Below are 8,466 nucleotides of genomic sequence, written 5' to 3'. Positions count from 1 at the left end.
TGCCCCCACTGAGCAGCGGCATTCAGCCAGATTTCCCTAGTTTATACGTTTATATGTTGAGCATGGCATCATATGGTATGGAATATCCCTTTGGCCAGTTTGGGTCAGCTCTCCTGGCTGTGTTTCCTCCCAGCATCTTGTGCTCCTCAGCGTACTTGCTGTTAGGGTGGTGTGAGAAGCTGAAAAGTCCTTGACTTAGTGTAAAGATTGCTCAGCAACAACTAAAACATCAATGTGTTGTCAACATTATTCTCATCCTAAATCCAAAACACAGCACTGTACCAGCTACTAGGAAGAAAATTAACTCTATCCCAGCCAAAACCAGGACAGTATCTTATTACGTATATCTGCTGTACTGCATGGCACTATTATGAGATTTCTGTTCTCGTGTCAGTACTTACAAACCTACATGAAGTCATCCCCTTAATCTTCTCTGCATAAATCTAAGCCAGCAGAGATCTTTGATTGTATCAGTATAAAGAATGATTTTCAATCTTTTCATCCCTCCCGTCTGCCTTCTTTGTACTGTCTGCTGTTTAACAAAATCCTTTTCAAAAGAACGTTCTTGTTTTCACATTCATAGTGTCCCACTAGAGCAATTCTTAGTGTAAAATTCACCCTTAGTTATTAACACTTCAGGTCTTTGCCAATGAGAGGAAATATGTGCAAACACCATATAACAGTAATAGCATGAGCTCATCTTCCTGTGTCTATCTGCCGTGACCCCCAAATCCTCTTCAGCCACAGTGAACACAGTTCGTGTTCTACTTACTGGGGTCTTAGTGTCAGACTTGCTGTGGGGCGTGTCATCTTCATAGTTTACGACTCTCCCACTTTTACATCATCTGTCAATCCTTTCAGTAGGTTGTTAATAAAAATACTAAGTAGTGTCATGCTCATTGGATGATTGTAGTTTGAGATCCACACATTAAGTTTTCAATTCAGGTTTGAAAAGTACCCAATTAATGTGCATTTTGTTTATTTCATAATATTTTAATTTCTAATGAAAATGTGGTCTGAAATTTTAGAAGGCTTTGTGCATTCATCAGCACTGTTACTTTTTCAACCAAATGTATCACCTCATTGAGAAAATATATCAAGTCAACTAGCACAACCTATTGTCAATGAATCCTTGGCAATGAGAAATAATTTTATTATTCATCCTTGCTTTGGCCATTCTTTAGACCTGAAAGGCCCAGTAAGCCCACCAGACTGCCCACTTTACCTTTTTCAGATTTACTTACAGCATTGTAAGTAAAGTGAAGCATTATAAGCAAGTGAAGGCTTCCCTTCAGTTTTCTGAAACTAGCTTCCTGTTCCAAATTTTATTGAAAATCAGTGTTAAGAATACTCAAACAGCATTTTAAAACTCTCTGATTCAAGCTATCCAGATCTACTGATTTTAAAATATCTAACTTCAATAGCTGCTTTTTAACATTTCCTTGAGTCACTGTCAGAATAGAAAATACGCCATCATTGTCATCATCATCACTAGAAGATGTACTGCCATCACAGCGTATTGACTGCTCTTCAATGCCTGAAAGAGAAACATTTAGAGAAGCTTGTCTTTCCTGCCATATTGTAGGCAATTCCATAGACATCATCTACTGTTTAAAAAACCCCTCACTTTACACATTATTTTGTTCCAAATTTACTTTCACAATCTCTTTTTTATCATGAAGTCCACTGACCATGTAGTTTAACTTGTGCCTTTACTGGTTCCTACAGTTTTATGTCCTAATTTATATTCTTCAATATCCCTTCTTTCGTTCCTTTATATGTAATGCATGTGACATTAATTAATATTGTTATTTTTGTTATCTCATATCTCAATAAAATGTTATCTCATTTTATCGCCAAGGTCTGACTTTATAGCTGGGATGATTTCATTTTCAGCTGCAGGGTTCTGATCTTTTTTTAACTTTATTTTTATTCCTGCTTTTCTGTTTGGATTTTTTGCCTCCAATTGATATGGTCAAAGCTGTCTTCAGCTCAGTGACACTGTAAAACTGCTTGTATAAAGCAGAGAGCTCACAGATGCAGGGGACACATGATCAAGTCATGATCACTTGAAGTTATATCTACATAGAGCAATGCAGCATCATACAGAGTTACTCTGAACAGGCTAAGTAGTATAAGGCTGATTGTGTGGTGATTTGGAGCAGTATGCCCTATGTTCACATCTTAATACTGAATGTTATCATTTTTAGGCAACATCTATGTTCTGAACAGCAACAACTGTAAGAAGACTTCTTCAGCAGCTGCTGTCAAATGTTCTGGCAAGGTGCAAAACAAACTGGCTTAGGCACAATTGCTTTGCAAAGAGGCAAATACTGATGAGTGAGGGTGTAGCACTGAAGTTACCTTTGTTCTGGCATCATTTACCAGCTGTGGAGGCTCAAGAGCAAGATCAGGCACACAGCTTGTGCGTATACATCCATCATCTCATTTATTGTTTATATACATTGTAATGGGTTGAAGCTAGCCATTATTAGCCTGACCATTAACATGCTCACACCCCACCGCTGGGCACCCAATGAGTCTGTGCTGACCAAACAGTTGTCAACATATTGCTCTTTGAAAAGAGAGGATCCTTAATCCCGCTGTGTACCTATTTTCCTCCTCTTTTAGGTTTGGTGGTTTTTTGTTGCTTTTTTTTTTCCCTATTAGCATTTTTATAACTTGTCACATAAGTACCCTTTTTATCTGAATGTTGGATGATTTCTCTTCTTTGCTTTGAACTATTACTAATGAGTATCAACTCCACAGTTTCACCTCCCTTTGTTTTGACTCCCTCATTTTGCATGGTTCGGTAATCTACATGCTTTCTTGCTCATAGAGTAAGGTGAGAACTCATCATTAACTTCTTTCAGTGCAGCTGGGCTGTAGATCTGAAGGCAGTCTGCTCCTCTGTGCCTATGAGAACTGTGGCATTCTTCCTCAGTGCATGGAGAATCCACACTTTCCCACCTGAGAAACTCAGTGAGGGTCTGGGAACCCCGCTTTAACGAACAAAAGATACCCACAATTTGCTGTTCAGCAGTGCGTGATCTTGGTGAGAGAGACAACAGCTTTGTTGAGTTATGAACTCTGTGACAAGCAAAATATTGTGACTCAGTGGCATCTCCCTTTGAAGAGCTGGAACTTGAAAGTCTACAAAAGCACTGTTGTCCCACCTCCACGCCCACTCACACACTGACTACTGCGTGCAACTGTGCCAACCACACTGAGAACTAAGTTGTATCAGCCCAATGGACTGTGGAGGAAACGTGGTCGTGCCTCTATGCCCCAAACAAATGAACTGCTGGGGAAAAAAGTGAGTTTAATAGAGGATTTTTGTGGAAGAGATTGCACACAAACTCCCAGGGCTTTTGAACTGTGTGATCAATTCCTCTCTAGCTGTCAAAAAAGCATCTACTGTAGAATTCCCATGTGACAGAGACAACATTTTTGAATTGAAGATTATCTTCTATAGAATTTAGACACCTGAGGATATTTGGCAGAATGAGACTGCCAGCACGTATCACTCAGACTGAACTTTCCCATGATAGCAGACCTTTTAGCTTGCACTTTACAGGTAAATATTTATAAAGCCCATCAGCTTGTCCTCAAGTCTTTTGTCTATGGCAATACGTTCTACCTGTTAGGATGTTGGATTGTAAAAAGTCATTAAATGTCTGCTTCCGAGCTGGCACCGATTCAAAAAGACAATGTAATTTTTGACATAGAATAACACTTTACCTGCCTCTTAATCCATGATCCGTCTCACCCCTTCCTAAACAGGTAATAGGAGACTTTAGTATTCCAATCATGTGGAGCTTCTCATCAGGCTTCATTCTTCCCTGCAAGGCTGAATTTATGCTCATAAATACGTTCTAATTCCTGTTATTACACAGATCACTAGCATTGGTGTATGGGGAAATTAGCACATTCCTCTTCTCTTATCCCCAGGTGCCTTGATTAATTTTGTTCTTGACATCTTGATTTTATGCTAAATTAGTGCTTATTTATCCTCTCCTCTTTTATTAATTGAATATCTTCCTAATTATCCTCATTATCCTCCCTGTCTGCCCCCTTAAGCAGTGAGCCACAGGTTACCCAAAGAGTTCACTTGCCTCTAAAGAGACACTAGTCTTTCACAAAATCTCTCTTTCACAAAAACCCTCTATTTAACTCGCTTTTTTCCCCTGGCAATCCACTTCCACAGCCTTACACACTCCTTGCAGACAACAGCAAAAGCTGGTCCATGGCTATGGTCCTTGCATATTCAGCATTCCTTCAGGTTCTTTGTAAGTCATCTGCAATTTGTGCATCCATGATGCAATCTTAGAGTGTTTAAAGGTTGTATCAAACAGCAGTCAACCATGGGATATTTATCTACTTTCAACCATATTGCTCTGTGGAGATAGCTTCTGTAATTTCTCTGAGTACCTGGTAATGCCTGGGTGCTATGGAGAATTCCTCATGTCCTTTGCACTTGGTAGTCCCAGCACAGCCATGTTCATGTTGTTCCTCTCCTTGTGGACGCCTCTCAGTATTACAGTATGCAAAGCTACCCCTTGTCTGTCTCCTGTTTTCCATTCCTGATCATTGGTTTTCTACTAAACTAACGACACTTCCAAATTCTTAGCCTTGATTTGTCTGATCATGTCTACTGGTCGTGTTTGCCCCTATTTTCTTCAATTTTCATATGCTGTAGATCCCTTCTGACTTCAAGAAGAAATAAACCACAACCCATCCATTTACAGTTACTGATCCATCTCTGGCTACAACATATGTGATGTAAAATGATGTCTGGAAGGAAAATGTCTCACTCTGCTTCCCAGGTTCTCTATGAAATGTTTGGCACCTTGCTGTTTTTCCTGTCCCTCTTTCTTTGGGGAGCAGAAACTTCAGCACAGAGTTGTTTGAGAATTTGGGGGTTACTTTCTGACAATACCAACGTGCCTTAATGGACTCCTTCTGCTAAGTCAGGGCTCACATTCCACAGCCCAGAGAGGCCACACACAGAAATATAAGAGGAGCCAAATCCCACCACTCAGTAGTTGTCTCTTCCAAGTACTCACTGCTCTGCCTACCCGAACACCCTTATCTGCTTCAGCTGTTTACAGGCGACTTAAAATAGACCACTCTGTAAGATGGTTCACACAAATCACTGCAACCAGATCTTCAGATGACAAGAAAAAGTGGACAAATAATTCAGGACAGATGTCTATACTATCAGATTCCTTCCATCTCCTGCTAGGTACAGACTCTGCAGCTGTATCTATCCAAAGGAGTAAGTCTGCCTTGTTGTGCTGTTCTTCTCCCTGGGTTTGCATTGCAGCTGTTTCCTGACCGCCTATCATGAAAAGGTCTGAGTGGACTGCACCCTGCTGTGCTGGGTGGTTTTCTCTGGAAAGTACCCAAAGCACATAGGCAGAAAGGGCACCCTTCTTGCTGGGCAAGTGCTGCACCCCGGCATAAACACTGCTTAATTACACTGTGCTTGTCACATCCGTGTTTGCTACTGCTGCCTTTGGTACCTACTTTCTTCTGATCACCTGACTGGCTTCTGTCCAGAATCAAGTCAAATGTATATCACAAGGCTTGCACACATAACATCTCCCAGCAGTGCTTGCTATTCGAAAAAAAGTGAAATGGCTTAGAATTCCTGCTTTGGATTAACCCAATAAGAAAAAAAAACCTCGTTCCAACAACAACAGGGAGGAAAAAGAAGAAAAAAACCCCAGAACCAAAGGGGATTAATTGATGTTTCTAGAGGTGCATGTTAAGTTTCCTTGGGAAACATCATTGATCCTCTTCAATTCAATCTTAATTAACACCTTTCTCTTTCTGAAAAGAAATTGCTCCTAATCAACATTATGGGAATTTATACCCTTTCAAGTTTTTTGTCCAGAATTCCTAAAGTTGGATGGAGAACAACTCTGGAAAGATGCTGAAGGAGCTGCCAGTCATTGTTTTCTTTTTAACATTTTTACATTACAGGTGCAATTAACGAAGAATTTCTAGATGTAATAATTGAGTGAGGAAGTCTCTGCTTATTAAAAACCCCAACAGACAAATGCTTATAATGCTTATAAAAGTGGAATATCTAAATCAAAGATGCTACTTTATAACCAGTTGTCATGGTCTAACCCCAGCTGGCAACCATGCAGCCGCTCACTCACTCTCCCCTCACCCAGGTGGATGAGGCGGAGAATTGGAAAGGAACGTAAAACTTGAGGGTTCAAATAAGAACAATTTGATAGGTAAAGCAAAAGCCATGCACGCAAACAAAGCAAAGCAAAGAATTCATCCACTACTTTCCATGGGCAGGCAGGTTCAGCCATTGCCAGGAAAGCCGGGCTCCATCATGCATAATGATTACTTGGGAAGACAAATCCCATAATGCTTGATGTCCCACCCCTCCTTCTTCCCCCAGTTTATATACTCAGCATGATGCCATATGGTATGGAATACCTCTTTGGCTAGTTCTGGCCACCTGTCCTGGCTGTGTCCCCTCCCAGTTTCCCATGCCCCTCCAGCCCTCTTGCTGGCAGGGCCCAAGAAACTGAAAAGTCCTTGATTTACTATAAACATCACCCAGCAACAACTAACAATATCAGTGTCCTATCAACATTGTTCTCACACCAAATCCAACACACAGCACTGCACCAGCTACTAAGAAGAAAATTAACTCTATCTCAGATGAAACCAGGACACCAGTGAACCTATTGGATTCTTGTCTTGTTCATAAAACATCCAGCCAGGCACACCAGAGTTGCTGGAAGCTTGTCTGTAGCCTTACAGTTGAGTTATTGTACTGGGTCAACACAGAAGGGGTAAAGTCATAGTACACTTTTATTTTCTATGTAGGTATTTGGGGAGGTACCATTTCTGCATTTCCCCATTACAACCACCAGTAGTTATTTGTTAAGCAGGTGAAAGTAGAGGTGAGAAGTCTTTGCTCCAGAAGATGATCAGATATTCAGGCAAGTAGTTTTGTTGACTTGGCTGTGAAAAGCTTGCTTAATTTTCATAGAAAATTACTTCCTCATATGGAACCAGGATCTTCTGTTTGGTGTGCACAGCAAGCACAGAAGATCTGAGCCCAGGTGTGTAAGCATTACTATTTGTACACCGCGAAAGAGTAGTGGCTGCCTGTGGTGGAAACAGGTATTATGGTAGAGATTACCCTGGTGTAGCAGCTGGAGAAAATACACCAGCTAACCTTCCAGAGAGAGGCTAATCAGCTGATCCTAAGAGCAATCTTTATGTGAAGAATGCCATCAGTCACTGCTATGGTGTACACAAACATGCAGGGATGCTGACTGCAAAATAAACCTCCTAATAAACCTCCTAATACTCTCTTAATAACCTTATAGTTCTTGGTGTCGTGGAATGAAATTGAATAGCTCTCTGTTAACATTTCTAACTATTCAGAAGCTCCATCTTTGGAAATCTCTACCTTCTTTGGGACACCCAAAAGCATTCACTCAGGAGGCAGCTCCTGCCATGAGAAAAATCAGGAGATGAGAGAGACTTGTCATTCTGCTAGAAGAAGAATGATCCTTCACCTCTTCTTCATTCAGGAGGCATTTTTACTTTTTTAGGAGTCACTTAATGATAAGAGATTAAACACATGGCATATGTATATGTAGTGCTTTTCCAGGGATTCAATGGGAACAGACTGATTACATCGCAACAAGGATACAGTTTTCATCAACCCTGTATCTTGAGATGATGAACCTGACACTGAAGTAGCATAGGCTTCTTAGGGGTTGTTACCAAAATTAACAGCAGCCAACCACCATACATCTACAGTAGGCATATGAAATGACTCTAAAATCCTACCTTTTCTGGGTCCTAGCCATCAAGTATCAGACTATAAGAATATTCTGCTGTTTAGAATTTACCTCTTAACCGTTTTCTAGAGTACAGCACTGCTATTGTTTCTTTAAAAGCACAGACAAAATGAATGGTATGTCCTGTCTTTCAAAAAGATATGGTTAGCAAAAACTCCACTAGTCTTTCACCTTTTCTCAGATTTGATCTTCACCAGGAGTCTGGAGGACCCGATCCACTGCTCTTGTCTGCTTGATATAATGAAAAATCTCATCTCTCACCTGTCTGGAGAATGACATAATCTTTAGGTTACAGTTCCAAAGTCTGAGTAAATAAATAATTTTGTGTTGACTTCTTTTGAAAAGCTGTTAGTAATAGTTCTTTGTTTTGCCTTTTAAACACCTTTAGAAAAAAAAAAAATAATCACCTGGTTGTGCTTAACCTGTTGTGTTGCAAGCGCCTTTAATCATGAATGAAACTTGTTTTCTCATGAGTTCTCAGTTTCAGGATTCATGTGGGTGATAAGTGTATTCTGAATCATATCAACTGTATACAGCAGAAATTTGTCATATGCACTATTTCTGACCATGAGGAACAGTCATCCATATCAGCTAATGGATATGATGAAATGTACTTGCT

This window comes from Falco peregrinus, chromosome 2 (genome assembly GCF_023634155.1).
Source record: "Falco peregrinus isolate bFalPer1 chromosome 2, bFalPer1.pri, whole genome shotgun sequence".
Lineage (NCBI taxonomy): Eukaryota > Metazoa > Chordata > Aves > Falconiformes > Falconidae > Falco > Falco peregrinus.
Note: the sequence above shows the minus strand (reverse complement) of the source record.